The sequence below is a fragment of the Pipra filicauda genome, unplaced genomic scaffold, assembly GCF_003945595.2.
Source record: "Pipra filicauda isolate LSUMZ 115617 unplaced genomic scaffold, ASM394559v2 scaffold10_size6260569_pilon, whole genome shotgun sequence".
Lineage (NCBI taxonomy): Eukaryota > Metazoa > Chordata > Aves > Passeriformes > Pipridae > Pipra > Pipra filicauda.
Genome location: NW_024103541.1, coordinates 2,726,249 through 2,740,757, shown reverse-complemented (window position 1 = coordinate 2,740,757; position 14,509 = coordinate 2,726,249). Strand labels below are relative to the sequence as shown.

At 38.1% G+C, this 14,509-nt stretch overlaps 1 protein-coding gene across 5 annotated transcripts in view; it reads left to right on the top strand.

The window, feature by feature from the left end:
* MYLK (myosin light chain kinase) overlaps positions 1-14,509 on the top strand; it is a 201,432-nt gene that overhangs the window by 27,070 nt on the left and 159,853 nt on the right. The gene's annotated exons all lie outside the window — the stretch shown is intronic.

Here is a 14,509-nt window from a genome sequence, read left to right as displayed (position 1 = left end):
AGAACTATTGCTGTGTAATCTGACTTGAGAGGAATTGGCATTTCCATTAAAAATGGTTTTGTGCTCATCTGTGCTAGAGAACATGGAAGAAATTTAGTGTATGAACTTTTATTTTCAGTGTGTTAAAATAAACCATTAATAGAATTAATTAAATAATAAAATGAATTAAAATTAATAAAGTTAGTAAAATAAATGAAGTGTATTAAAATAAATCATTCTGAGAGGCTGAGATACATCTAAAAATCTTCTTTCTCCTTCTCTATATCAAACATGACTTAATTCCTCTAATTACAATTGTTACTGATATTTTTCAAATTGCTGTTATGTTAAAGGACTTCAGTGTCCTGTTTTGGGGAAGACACTGCTAGCCTTGAAGTACTTCAGTCCTGAATGAAGTCAAGGGCTATGAAAGTAGAAGAGGAAGGTAGTAAAGCTTTACAAGACATTCATTGTAGATTATCAGTGAAGATCATCAGCATTATCAATAAAGGAGAGCTCTTCACATGGAAGTCAGTTCTGCAGAAGCAAGGAGCAGACAGATGTTGGAAACTGTCAACAATAGGAGAATGTTAATTTGAATAAGGCTCTGTCCTCCCTCTCTTCCTTTACAGACACTTATTGAAAGCAGATTCTCCTTATCCAAATCTAGCTGGACATTAATGACATAGTAGATTTTTGCAAGAGACCTGAAAGGTCAAATAGCAGACCTAGTCCAGAATACATTTGCTGAACAATATGATCATAATTCTAGTCCCTTGGGCCTTGAACAGGCCTCCAGTTACCCCAGGAAGTTTGAATCACTCCTGTGTTTTTTATCCTGGGTGCCCATTGCCAAGCACTGGTCTTTGAAAACTAAGCTGGAGGTTTTTCCATCCCAACTCAATGGGTTTACCTTTTGTTTAGAAACTCAAACCCCATGAAACAGGCAGTGGAACTTTATTGTGTGTATGTAAAAGTATGTCAAGGCCACTTTAAAATCTGCCTAGTTTCACACTCTGCCTTGAGTCATTCCTTTTCTCTGGTATATCACATGTACTTTCCTAAGAAAGGGCCAAATGCTGTGAAACTTGTTGGAAAGGTTTAAAATCTTTGACCTGTTCTATGTTCCACTTGTTTCTGTTTTTCTTAGACTCTCTACAATTGATAATTCCATTCAGTCTGTCCCATGTTCTTATAATCAATTCCTGCCTAGATCTTTTTCCATTTGGCTGTTCTTGCAGACTTCTGATCTTGTTGCCACATTTTCATGACTTGTGTTATAAATTTTTTAAAGGGTGGCGAGTATTTCCCAAACTTTCCATTTTCCAATGTCTGAATCTGAGAGCTGCCCAGCTCCTTAAGCTGATAAAGTGTCTACTACTGCCCTAATTGATTCTGCTGACCTTGCACAGCTAAATCTGTGCATCCCACTTCAGAGATGGCTGCACTCCAGGACTTGTGTGTAACAAGTTACATATAAAACTACAATACCTGGAAAGCAGTTTGGGACAAAAAGGGCACATGGATGTGTGAGATATTAATGTCAGTGTTCCAAGAGACCTCACTGTCCCCCAGTAAAACAGGTCCAGATATTGGCTTGGTTTCCTTTTGCCTGAATTCAGCCAAGATCATTCCTGTCCAACTTCTTAAGTGGCTTGAAAACACTGAAGTGAATTGCTTTAAGCACTAATAAGTAATTTCGATTACTGAGAAGGTTGTATTCACTTGCCAGCATGGTACTGGTGCTGAAAGTGGATTACATTAACCTTTTGTTTGAAATCAATTGAGTTTACAACTCCACTTCAAAGCCTTTGGAGCTTTAAAATAGAGCCAGCAGAAACTATTTAACAAGTCAATGCTGCCCTGTGATTTGCATTGTTGTAGCTTCAGTTGTGAGAGGGAAAGACTTCATTTTCCTGTACTTTCACTTCACCCAGGGAGTGTGGTGCAGAACAAAAAGCAGCCAACTCTGTTTTGCCTGACCACTGGTTTGCTGAGCTTTACCTAGGCACAGATGCCTCCCTACACATTGGATTGCAATTCCTCCTGCAGAGTTTCAGCATGCTGTCACTTTAAAGCTTGATTTATTGTTAGATTACACTGTACTTTTGGATTGTTTCACTTTTCAAAACTTTAGTTAGGATGAAGAATCTCTTCATGATGAAGAGTTTATGGAAGACTGGAGCCTTTTAGACTTCACACATTAACTTCTTATTCCTTTTGTATGAAGGGCAGCACATTCTTTCAGTGACCCAGGGAAAGCAAGTGCAGTGGCTTAAAACAAGGATGATATCCTAACACTTAAAATCCATTTTTTTTCCAGTCAGTGTATGTGTTTTTGTGAAACTAACAAAGCAGGAAGCCTTAGTTTAAACATCAACTGCTTCTGAAGTGAGGGAAGAATTTTCTATAAAATTAGGGTTTCTCTTTAACCCTCACACAATGAAGAGGCTTCTGTCAATATAAATAGACAGGAGGGGAAGCAGAGAGGGAGATGGTGAGTACCATTGCTTCAATAAAAGTTTGTCTTTGCTTTTTTATTTGTGACTTAAGCAGCGAGGAAGCTGCAGCAAGCAACAAGGTGCATTTTGCCCTAGTGAAAGGCTACATCAGTGTTGGCCCACTTTTCCAACCTTCCTTGGCCGGTGTTGTTCCAACTCAGGAGTAAAACTTCCGTGTATTTCAATGGTCACTGACCTGGAAGAAGATGCACAGAAACATCAACTCCATGGAAATAAAAATTATAGCTGTTTCCTTTTTAGGACTGAGGTAGTATAATTTGTAGTTTGAGAAGAAAATGTAGGGCCTGAGCTACTCCGAGTCTGTCAAAAATGTTACAAATGATGAAGAGCAACACAATCTCAAATTGACCCTGACTCCTGGTGTATTGAGCATCAAGATTTTTCTGTGGCTCTGCCACAGAAGGAACCCCAGATAGTTCTAGATTTCCCCTACCTCTTTTCTCTTGGGATAGGAGGAAGTGGAGACACAGAATCATTATGCTCTTACTACTAAAAGATGTTTTAAATGCACTGAGACACTTATGCATTAAGTCATAGCTGGCTTATGTATGATTCAGGTAGAGTCTAAAGCAGGGTCTTCCACAGTCTTGAACACCTGTGGACTCCTGGATCCTTATTCCTTTAGGGGGTAAGTTAAGGCTAGTTTTGTACTTTTTTTCTTTGATTAGAAATTACCTGCTTCACAGTAGCCTGAGTGAAATACTTCATCTGTTACAAAGGTACTGTTTTCTAAAATGGTTTTGCCAGAAAAGTTCTCACTCACTCTACCCCGTTAACATCCTGTCTTTTTCAGAGGAAGATGAGACCTTGGTTGTCCTGTTCTCACATGTGTTTTCTCTGACACCCAACACAGGGCCCTGCCTTGCTGCACAAATAGAAGCAAAGTTGAGTAGTCTGGCAGCATGGAACACTGGAGTTTTGGACAGCCCATGGCATTTGCTGCTCAGGGCTTTCTTGTTCATGTAGCAAATACACAAAGTATTAGTGATGGAACCAAACAGATCTCTATGCGTGTGAAAGTGGTAGTTCATGGATAAAGCAGCATGTCTCCCTCTATAATTGTTGTTCCTATAAAGCTTACATACAGATTTGTTTCATCAAAGTTTCACAGTACTAGCAAAGACAAGGAGGTTTAAAAATCAAGTGAGCAAAGCTGAAATTGCACTTTATACTGTTCTTGAGTGCAGGGGATTGATGATAAGACTGGAAGTTGTGAGCAAAGAATACTTACTTCTGCTTTTTCCTACAGACTTGTGCAAGGGAAAGGGTTGGGGGAGAGATGTAACAAACCCAGGCCTTGTGCCTAGATCTTGAAAAAACATGCTAATATCACAAAATGGCTTTGAATGAACAATAACTGATTACAGACAGTTTCTTCTGTTGGAGTACAATTTGCATCCTAACACAAGCTCTTCATTATAATCACTGGTTCCCTGTGCTGGTACAGAAGACACATCAGTGCCTCATGCTGCCAAGCACTGTGGTTTTTCAGAAGGAAGAAAAAGGCTTAATGCTATTTGTTCAACCCAGCCAGAGATCTGCTGTTTATAATCTGAAATATCATAAAATGTGTTTTCAATTACCTTGTGCATATTTTTAAAGAATTAAATTTCCATCAAAGGACTTTGTGAGCTGTTTGATCTCACCGTGTCTAAAGAGCCCAATCTGACTGGAGATAGTTTTGTCTGAACACAATACAGCACAATTGTAGCAAACGTGCCCTTTAGTGTGTGTGACTTTAAAAGAAATCAGTTTATTATTGAGAGAAGAGGATGGTGGGGGGCTAATTTCCAGTGTTGGCTGTGACATGAGTAGCTAAAGACTGGATGTGCAAAGGGACTATGGTTCTTTGTGCTATATGACTGACTTAAGCTTTTGTTTTCTTCTGTGCTGCTCTGGATATAGTATTCCATTTTGCCCAACATCTTTATGTGTGAGACAGAGCCCTACCCTACTGTGAGAACCTGGAAACAAAAAAATGTAGTATTTTTGTTTCACTGAAAAAAGACTGCTTGTGATGCCGTTGTGCTTGGCTCTATACAAGCACACAGATGCTTTGCACTGAGTAAACTACAGAAAAAAAAGAAGGAAAAGTGAAAAATTAACTAGCTTTATACAGAAATAGTGTCAGCTCTTCCATATCCTGCTAGATGGCTGTTCTGCCTGCTATATCATGTTGTCTTTTCAGTGTCAGACTTTAAGGAGTGTAATGATGGAATTCAGATTTCTGCTTCTCTTGGATGGAAACTGCATTTCCTAAACTAGAAAAGCAAGGCAAAATATTGAGAGTCCACTGTTTTGCTTTCTGTGCTGATACATCTTATGCAAACAAATACCTTGAAAAATTAGCTGAGGTCTCAAGAGTGATAATTAGTCCAGTGGATTAGCATGCTCTTGTTGCTATTTTAGCTTTGAACTGTCCTGGATGTGTCTATAGAATACTGTACTGCCCTGATTAGGCTTATGTGAGATGTAAGAACACCTTTCCTGTTCTGTTAAAGCAGCTGCTGCGTCCTTTTATGAATGCAGCTCTTTTGAAATAGTTCACCAACTGCAGTCAAGCTTGTATCATAGCTTTTGATGTCTTTTTTCATCATCTTTTATTTCTGGGAAATCCTGGCATGAAGCAGAGGGTTTTTTACACATTATGCTTCTTCCCATCACCTTTAATCAGTCTCATTTTGGCTGAACTGGGTAACTGTTGATATTGCTCATCCTATGCACTAACTTGCAGTCCTCTTTTAGAAAGCTGTATCTGCCTGCACTTAGCTAATTAATGAAAATACCAAAAACTTGGTTTAACTACACCAAGTTAAAGTGAAATTGGGAACACTTTAGTACATATGTTTGTGTGGTGGTGCCATTTTACCCATCTTTTGCTGACATTGTTATTGTTACTTAGGAAATGCCTGTGATATCACAAATAGATGTCAGGTAGGAGGTAAACAGTAGTAGGCGAAGCTTTAAAAAGACAAAGAGCCTTTGTATGCAGGTGTCATCCAAACTAAGGAGAAGGAAAGAGAAAGCCAGACACACTGTACAGCAACATCACGTTTGTATCTAAACAGAAAGGGGCCTCTTTTTCCAAAGTTTCCAGCTAGTGATAGTAGAGGAAGTAATGAGATACAGGACTGCTTTCCATCTTACTCTGCCAATTCTGCTCCAACAAAGACGCCAAATAAGTTTCCATTTATGAGTTTTTCAGCAGAAAACAGATTTAGCAAAATCCCTGGGTTTTTTTCCCCACTGAAATTGTCTCTGCCACTTTGTGATATTTGCTACCTGTCTGACTGTCAGTAGCATGAAGCAATGGAAGATTTGTATGAATGATATGTGTGGAAAATCCCTAAATCATTCACTGGTTGTTTCTTAGTATTTCTAGAGGGGAAAGTAGTGACATCTCCTGGGATGGTTTTTCTATCAACTAGGCCTTCGCTAATGGGATTAGCAGGCTAAATGCTCCAAGTAAATCCATCCCTGGCATCAATGCATCAGAGGTGAATTTTGTCCATCTATTAATACATCAGTAAAAGCCCAGTATTTGTTTCCAAGATTGACTGGAAATGGATCAAATTCAATACTTTTTATCCACACTGTGTTTCAAATTAGTGTTTCTGTACAACACATACAAAACTGTGATTGTCTCCTGACCTTTGCTTCTACTGAAATCTGACGGGAAATTCCCTCATATCAGAAGCACCCTGACTGCAGTACACCATGTTCTGATTCTAGGTGAGTGGATAATTCCAAGGACTTACTGACAGCATACCAGCCTCACTGGGACAGAGAGTTGTTTGGCGTTTTTTTCCTTTTTTTTTTGGTTTCATGTTTGTTTTTTAACTAATAATGTAAGGAGCACATATGTGCTACTCTCGATCTTATTGCAAGGCAGACTCACGTTTGGTAACAGTCACTTGTTAGATCATGTATATGGGAGCAGAATGTGGGTGACACAAAATGGGATGTTACATCTGAAAGCGGCTTTGGAAATGTTCTAATACTGGATAAACAAGGAAATATGGACTGTTCTTGTGATGCTGTAGGCAAAAGATCTGATTAAGCTCTTATTGAACACTTAGAGAAGGGAAAGGAAAGTCAGGGAGGAGAGAGGTGGGGGTGTTACTTTTTTTGTAAAACACTGTGGAGACAATGATTCACTTACACTTGGCATATCCAATTCTGGTAGCCACAATTTACAAAGGCTGAAATTGGGAAAGATTCAGGAAAAAGATAAAAGAATGATGCACTGTCTGGAAAAATACCTTGAAGCCACAGACTAAAGAAGCTCAGTCCACTTAATGTTTCAAAAGGATAAAAACATGACTCTAACTGATTACAATTGTACCTACCTGGGTAGGTGGTTACTGATGGTAGAATTGGACTCAGAAGTTGGAATCTAAAGGAGAGTTTAATTTTCACTAGAACTGAGATACCCAAATCTTAAAAAGTAATAATATGGCTTTAGAGACATCTTGGGTGACTGATGTCTTCTCTAAAGGTTCTTAAGTAAGTGGAGGAACTCTTGCATGATTTCTTTGGGCTGTCTCTTCTAACTTTGAACTCAGGAAAAATTCTCAGTTACTATTTTGAATTCAGTTCAATTTCCAGTTTGTGGTCCAGTTTATAGCTTATCTGAAGACCTATTAAAAATCTGATTAGAGTTGTCTTATTTTTGAAGGACAGATATCTGTTATAAAGCATCCTTATAACTGGTGCTGAGGGAAAGCCTCATTGGATTCTACATGATTTTGATAGTTCACTTCTTTATTGTTACCATATTGCTTTAACTCCTGAGTCACAGCAGAATGTCTTCCCATAAATCATGTTGAATGACTTATAGGCCAATTGAAGGCTGGAATCTCTGGTTGTTTGTACTGCAGCACAGGTATGTTATGGAAAAACTGGAGTGTACAGCCAGCCTTAGAGCACAGGACAGGGGGAAATTTTTGAGCTTCAGTCCCACTGTTTCCCCTTAGTTTCTGAGAACTCACTTCAGTCAAAAATGTCATAAGTGAGCACAAGTGCATGTATCTGCCCAGAACATGCTTAAGTGTGAGATTTGTGTGAAGCAGCAAGAGAAGTTTGGGTTAGCTTTTTGTGTGAAGCAGAGAAACTTAAAGAGAACTCAAGCTTCATAAGGGTGATTTGGGTTATTTTGTCCACTGTAAGTGTGACCTTTAAAAACAATCATACTAATTTGACTGAAGAGAGCTACAAAGTGCAACTGGGTAGTATTACTGTTAGGTGTGTCAAGCCTCAGGAAGGACTGTTGTCTCCTTCTCCTGTCAGAACTATGGGAAAACTGGCAATCTCTTAAAATGTCTCACTTCTTAGCTCATACTCAAATTGAAACACAAAATAAGAATAAGCTCTCTTCATCCTCAGTCAGGCTGAGTTGTCAGCTAGTGATAACAAAAATATGTATGTTATGGCACAAAGGTAATTACTTATTTTTTAGGGGTAATTTGCAAACTTTTAAAGAGAATTGCCACTGTCTCTGTTACAGGGAAGTCTGTATAGCATCTAATTAAGAATGTATTGATCTCAGTTTGAGATAAAAAGCTGGAAAGCAATCAGGTTTTATCAAGCAAAAACATCAAGAGTAACAGCCCAGTATTTCCACCACCGAGTGAAATATTGTCCTGTGCTAGTGCTTTTCATGTAAACAGATTCTTTTTTTCAAGTAACCTTAATTTGTGAGGCTGTTTTTTCCAAAGTCAACAAATCATCCTGGATGAAAGCTGTGTTATCTTTTTTTTTTTTTTTTTGGTTGGGAAAGGCCTGGGTCTCACTCAGATCCATAGAAATTCAAGAGTCTGGTGACTGGCACAGAGAAGAATTTAGGCTTATAGAAGAATTTAGGCTTATAGATTGCAGTGATCAATACATGTGGAAGAAAGATGCCCTGTGTTCCTGGGTATTCTAGGGAAGAGATCATCTTAAGGGAGGTGGCAAATGTTTTTCTATGTATGCTGTCAGTCTCTACACCTCACTCTTCTTGCAGAGTTTTTATATGTCTTTTGGAAATATCTGGAATCAAGGAGTTGTACAGTATGTTTTTAAACAGAGGGGTTATTTTCTCTTCATCTGTGTTCACAAAGCTCAAGCATACAAGCAGTAACCCTGAAAATTATGCTCAGTCCCAGTTTAGGAGATGGATGCCCATGGTTGTCTGAGATGCATCTTAGGGTGGATTTTGTTTGCTATGATAGGGTATCATAAACCTAAACCCACCAGGTTTGACTTACAGGACCAGTGATTATTCTGTGTTTCTTTTAATGTATGAATCTGTTGTCTACCTCTCTACCTTCTCTATTTGCAGATTGCTTAATAACCTGTAGAGTATAGTCTTGTTTCTGGCCAAGGTCCTTACTTTCTTACCAGGCAGGTTGTCTTATCTGTACTATGCTATTTTCATACTTTTTTTTCTGCCGAGTTCTAGGTGTAGCTGCCACTTTTGCCTCTAACCTGAGTTAGGTATTGCAAAGGAAAAGAGGAAGCTGAATTGTACCTCTCTTCCTTCTGTACCTGTTAGCTCTGAATGGGGCGTGATGCTGCACTAGACTAATCCCAAATCTCAGTTTATTAAAAGCCATCAAGCTTTCAGCTACAGGCAAAAGCAGTGGCTGAAAGCAATTGTTTCAGCAATGACACATTAACCGTGGACAAGGCAAAGCACTGTCTACTTTGGATGTCTTGGAATTCAGAGGTAACAAGGAGGGAAGAGAGGTTCTCCTTTGGGCAGGCTTGCTGTTAGAAGTGAGAAACACTTTTCCTTGCACAGTCCTCTGGGGAAGAAATATTTCTTTGGGGAACTCAGTGTATAAGGGAATATTTTTCTAGTTATTGAAAAATCTTATGAAAACTAGTAGTAGTTCAGTACTCCTTACTGGGAGTAGCATATAATTTTTACAGATAAATTAACAGCTCTGATTAATTAAAATCTCAGTTAAAGGATAGTTTGCTATATAATATGTGATTGGACTTTCCTCCCCTGTCCCCTCCCTCTCAGTGCAATAAAAAAAGAACAAAGGCTCACTTTAAGAGACTACATTAAAGGAACTCCACCTCTTCTAAAAACTGATGCAATTCATTGTAATCCCTCCATTCCCCTATCATGAATGTCTGTTCTCAAGTGGATTCAGAAATCCCCAAACAATTTTAGATAAACAAGATTATATTATGTAGTCAATAAAAGGAGGAGAAATTAACTATTATGAGCATTAAACATGAAAATTCTAGACTAAAATTTTTTTTGCAAATTATAGCAATAATTTTTTAAAATTGTTTTAAGTTCTTTTTCCTCCTTTTATGATTCAAGCTGAAAACTAGTATAGCCTTATTCTGGTTAAAGATATGTCAATGATCGAATTTTGAATTATTGTATTTTCCACTGTTCGTGGGTGTCTGGACCTCTAAATAACATCTACATAAAACTCTTGAAGGTCCCATTCCTGTAAATTCGTTAGTTCAGTACAGTTTGCATCTTGAATCCTTTAAAGGGCCATGAATTAAGCTTGCAATAAGTTTCCATTTTCCCTATTATTGAGTGATGTCATTGCAGGCGTAAAGAAAGAATATGAATAGAGATGGAGCAGCCAAAATTTACAAGAGCAGAAGATGTTAATTTTTATTTTTTTTATTAGAGGTTCGTTCCAGAGAAGTAAGTATATTTTCCAACATTTAAAGCCATTAGGTTTTAATTTAGTATGTGTTTTTTCCAAGTTTTGGCACTAGTGAGAGGTCAGGAGCTGATCATAAGCAGGTATTGCTTCATCTGTTTTCTCTGATTGTTGATACTGCAATAATTTCCCTACAGAGTCAGTCTTGTGATGATCCACATGGGATCAAATGAAGATATTTTGATCCTCCACCAGCTGTAATATCCTGATTTCTCTGTGGTTTCATGTCTATTTTGCACTGCAGTGATAAATATATGTTTTCAGCAAAAAAAAAAAAAAAGCAATTGTACTGAGTGAAGGCAAGTCAGAATAGCTCCCAGTGTTCTGCAGAACTTCAGCAGTTCAATTTACATATCTCCTTTTCTGCCCCTACTGAGTAGAAACATATTATGTGCCAAGAACAAGCAGTACCTGACCTGCAAAGAAGGTGCTTTGGTGCTGGACTGTCAACAGTGGCTTAATTGGGTCTTTTCATTGTTTGTCTTTTCACTCGTATTTTCATCTTTATTCCTGTGATGTGCTGGTTTAGAAGGATACACAAATCTTCATTCCTTACTCATTATCTTGTGTGCATTGTCCCTCATTAAGAGAGAAAGCTTAGAGGTGTAGTCTCTGTGTTGACAGTAGTAGACACCTCCAGCTTAACCACAGCAAGGTGCCATCATTGTCCCTGCCAGTTGCCAAAAGACTGAGTCTTTGATACTGAAAATACACCAGTTTCCAGAATGTTAATGCAGTACTTCTGTCAGCATAAAAATCACCTCTCTATTTTTAAAGTGTTATTAGATGTTATTTTTTCTTTTGGCATCCTTTCTCAGTGAATGAGATTCATCATGTACTTTCTCTGAAGCAGCTGATATGCAGCCTGAAGTAGGGTGTCCAATGGAGTCAATCCAGTCCAGAAAGTCGGGTTGAGCCTGGAAGTTAAACCATTTGTTAGAATGGAAAATCAATAGTCTGTAGCTGATCTTGATTGTTTTCCTTTAAAACAGTGGAAGACATTCATATGTGCTGCTTTTCCTTACTAGTTTGTGCTAGTAACCTCTGTGAAATAAATTGTAACAAATTAAAATCTGACTTTTAATACTCAAGAGCTGAATGCTCTGCACTTGGCTCAGCTCAGGAGAAGCCACTATACCATGGCTAATTCTTTTTTCAGTGGGATCAGAATGAAAAATCACACTGCAGAAAGCAGATGATTGTAGAAGATGCACTAATAGGAAAACTGCTTGTCCTGGGAAGAGTTTACAGCTGTAAATCTAGCTCTCATTTTAAATTTCTTACTGAGATTCCCTTAAAGAAAGGTTGGTCTTTTAAGCACATTAGTCTCTAATACTACATATGTAGTAGTCCAAACAAGTTGTCTGTTTTCTTTATAGATGAATAAGTTTGTCTCCAAAGTATTTTGAAAAGATTAGAATCTTTTTCTGGTTAGATAATTTTTGATTGTTGAGTCTTGGGTGTAATGGTAAGCATATGGCCAACATTTTGAGATCCTTTGTTGCTAGAAAAGATGTTTGCTTGTAAAACATAACTAATAAAGTGACTTGTGAGACCAGAAAATGAAATGAGAAGAGACAAAAGGTAAACCCAGATAAAGGATTCTGTAAGCAATTTGGGTTGCAGAGTTCCAGTTATCAGGTGTCTTTCTGCAAGAGGCCTTGTAAAGGGTGTATTTTTCCTAATGCTTTAACTAACAACAGATTTGCCTGATTATTTACTGTATTTATTTGTAAACAATGCAAACCAGAGTCACCCTTGTGGATGAACTGAATAACTTGGAGCAGATGTCTCACTTAGCCATGTTTATGTGCTCTTTTATTGGATGTCTGTTCTTGAGCCTTAAACCTGTCAGCAGTGCCCCAATCTGTCTTACAGTGATGCTTTTCATGCCCTGTAAATTCAGAATCAATCATTACCATTAAAGCATTTGCTTTCCTCAATGTTTGCTTGACTCAATTGCAGAAGTATTGCCAAGGATTCACTTCTGTCAGATGCCAATAAAGTTACATCTAAAGGCTTCAGGACCTTCACAGCTTCTTCTGGCTGAAAGTTGTACCAAGATTTTGTATCCTATATTCCATGGCTGTTGCTTCATCTTTATTTCCATCTAGTTCTGCATACTTAATACTACCTGTCTAACTAGACTCACAAAATTCATGAAGAGCTTTATGTATGTGCAAGGCTATGTATCTGTCAACACAGTCCTTAAGGAAAGGGACTGACATTAACTAGGACTAGCAATTAGGGAGAAATGGCTGGTATTTTCAAACCAGAGGGCACACTGCTATGTCTTATGTGGTTTGCATTTCTCTTTCATTTCTTTAACATTTACAATGCAAATCTCCCATTGATTCTTTTTTTCTTTCATGATTTAAAATTATTTAAAAACCCCAACCTCCAGTAGTTTGTAGTTGAAAATCAGCTCAGCCATCTTCAAAGAATGGGGGGAAAAATAACTTTGTAACAGCACAGACAGCTTGAAAGGCTAAAAAACTATAAGTAGACATTTATCTACTTTTCATCATTCACCTTTTTACCTGAAGATACATGTCTTTGTGTGGAACTTGTTTTTAGTTGACTATTGCACGCTGACAATCCTTATCTTGTTGGAACAGTAAGGACATCTACCAGTTATTTGAATGAAATTTAAGTGGTTTTTTGCCTGTAACAGACCATTTGGGGCTCCGGTGATTTGAACCTTCCGTGCAGAAGATACAGCAGCTCAGCATAAGGGGGGTTAAAACATAGGCAGCACTTCAGTCTAAAGAAAGTAGTAGTTAAAATACACATAGCATGGGGAAATCTGGCAAAAAGAAAGCCCACAAAAATCCTTTTCTACTCTCTGGGAGATTTATAAGGTACCACAGGACCTTCCCAAAGTAAATTTAAACTATTTAAAAAATGCTGCAAGACATCAGGGAAGTTATCACTGGCACTTTTTTAAAACAAGGCAGAAAGACAAAGAACTTACACATTTAGGAACAACAAAATCCAAGTCCTCTAGTCCTTGAAAACAATTGCTACTTTAAAAACAAAACAAGCACACTTGTGGAGGAACAGTTCATCAAATACTCTTCCAGCAATCTCCAGTTGCTGCAAGAATACTTTCCACTTCCCTGGATGGAAGTGTTGTGCAGAAGAATATGAAAGAGTGTAACTGCTGAAGTTTGCCAAAAGGTATGATCAAAATTCTGTTAATTCAGGGGAACCTTCCCATTCATTTCAATGGCATTTGAATGTGAGGTATTAACCCTATTTTAAGTTGAGGCAGGCTGAATACTAAAGCTAAATATGAAGTTATTCATTACATGTCCAGTTTTAACCACTTGTTTTAAACTTGCAGCCCGTGTCAATATCAGGTCTGTTCTTTCACAGAATTAAAGCTTGGCATATAATAAAAAAAATAATACACTGGCCTTCAGCTGATCTGTCTTTCTACAAGAATGTAGAGAACAATTTAGGCCCTGATACTGTGAGAACTTGCTTTCATTATTAGTTTGATTTGGAAGTGCAATCTCCTGCGCTGGTGGAGGAACCTTCTGACAAAAAGTTGCTCTGAATCTTGGGGGCCAGGGTTAATTTTTTTTATTTTTTAAACAGCTAATATTTCTAGCTTAGTTTATTATCGCTTCTGGATAATGCAAAATACATATGCTAGATCTGGAAAGGCTTTTTTAAACAGCTCAAACCAAGATTTCATCTCCTGTGGCAAGTGCTCAAATAAACACTTGCTTACTCCACAGCCCTGTCTTTGGTCTCTTTAAAAGACTTACCTGATAATTTTCAGTTACCACAATTGTGTTTTGGTGCTCATCTTTCATTTCCTCAAAGCCATGCTAAGAGGTGCTGGCCATCACTAGTGGTGCTTTATATAGAAAGTTTCTGTTATGGTTTAACAAGACATGGTTTAAGAAGAAAACGAACTCTACCCCAGTCGAAACCAGGACAGTATTTATAAAGCTTATAAAGCAAAAGGGTAGATGTGCAATTGGCACACTTTCATAACAGCATCTTGAAGGTTTGAGGTTGACGCATGAGAATCCAGTGTGACTGTAGTTCCTGTCTCCTTTCAGTGTGAGCAGAGATGGCCCTGCTGCTCTCCTCACATCTGTTAGTGTCCTGTGCCGCCCTGAGGCAACAGAATATTGCTGAGTGTTGATATTTCCATTATTCCCTCCTGGCTTCCAAATCTCTTTGATCATTGGATCCACATGGTTGAATGCAAGTGGAATTAATATCACTTTAAGCCTCCAGGCTCGTTCAATTTAGCATGTCTCTTCCTTCGTATGTACTCAATATTAAAGCCTTCTACTGAACTGAAAA